General features: G+C 51.7%; 1 protein-coding gene across 1 annotated transcript in view; it reads right to left on the bottom strand.

The window, feature by feature from the left end:
* The window catches only part of LOC117950913 (inactive N-acetylated-alpha-linked acidic dipeptidase-like protein 2), a 498,171-nt gene that overhangs the window by 88,593 nt on the left and 408,272 nt on the right, over window positions 1–1,306 (bottom strand). The window lies entirely within an intron of this gene.

The following is a 1,306-nucleotide window of genomic DNA, read 5'->3' on the forward strand; positions in this document are numbered from 1 at the left end:
TCGCAATAAAACTTGACTGCATCCATCTTGAGGTCAATCTCGTCAAGGATGAGCTCTGCCATTTCTACTGCTAGCACAGCGCCGCAAAGTTCGAGCCGAGGGATGGTAGGCTTACACTGAGGGGCTAGCTTGGCTTTCCCTAGGACAAAGCCGACATTGCTGTTCCCTTCTTCGTCAATGGCTCTAAGGTAGGCAACTACACCAATTGCCTTGATAGAGGCGTCGGAAAACACGCACAGTTCGAGTTGTTTTGCCTTAGCAAGGGAATCTGGTGTGTAGGTACGTGGGATGTGCAGCTCTTTCAGCTCTAGGAGTGAGTCTCGCCAGGTTACCCATTCACTTCGTTTCTCCTCTGGGAGTGGAGCGTCCCAATCAGAAGTGTCGCGGGTAAGTTCCCGTAGTAGAGCTCTTCCTTGCACCGTGACCGGAGAAGCTAGGCCAAGTGGATCAAACACACTGTTGATGGTGGAAAGGACACCACGCCGGGTGAACGGCTTGTCACCTACGGACACTTGAAAGGTAAATGTATCGCTAGCTATCTCCCAGCACAACCCAAGACTTCGCTGTAAAACTGTGCTCTCCACACTCAGGTCAAGATCCTGTATGCTTACAGCCTGATCCTCGGGTGGGAAGGCCTTCATCACAGCTGAGCTGTTGGAGACGATTTTGTGGAGCCGAAGGTTTGACTCCGCGAGAGATGCTTGCGTCCTCTTGAGAAGGCTGATGGCCTCTGTGTTGCTGGGCAAGGACATGAGCCCATCATCCACGTAGAAGTGTCTCTCTATGAACCTTTGTGTGTCTGCGCCATGTTCACGTTCACCCTCTTTGGCGGCAAGCCTCAGCCCATAGATGGCGATAGAGGGCGAAGGACTATTGCCAAAAAAATGCACTTTCATCCGGTACTCGATGATGTCTTTTGCCGGGTCGTTATCCCTGAACCACAAGAACCTCAAGAAGTTCCGGTGGTCCTCTCTGACTAGAAAGCAGTAGAACATTTTTTGGATGTCCGCCATAATTGCCACTTGCTCCTTTCGGAAGCGGATAAGAACTCCCAGCAGGCTATTGTTAAGGTCTGGGCCTGTCAACAGCACGTTGTTGAGGGAGATGCCACTCTCCTGAGCACTGGAGTCAAAAACCACTCGGATTTGGTCTGGCTTCCGAGGGTGATAGACTCCAAATGTCGGGAGGTACCAGCACTCTTCGTCTTGCATCAGGGGGGGGCTGGTTCGGCATGATCGTCCTCAAACACCTTCCTCATGAAGTCGAAGAACTGCTGTTTCATCACAGGTTTCCTGTTCAAGGTCTG

Source organism: Etheostoma cragini, chromosome 9 (assembly GCF_013103735.1).
Source record: "Etheostoma cragini isolate CJK2018 chromosome 9, CSU_Ecrag_1.0, whole genome shotgun sequence".
NCBI classification, from domain to species: domain Eukaryota; kingdom Metazoa; phylum Chordata; class Actinopteri; order Perciformes; family Percidae; genus Etheostoma; species Etheostoma cragini.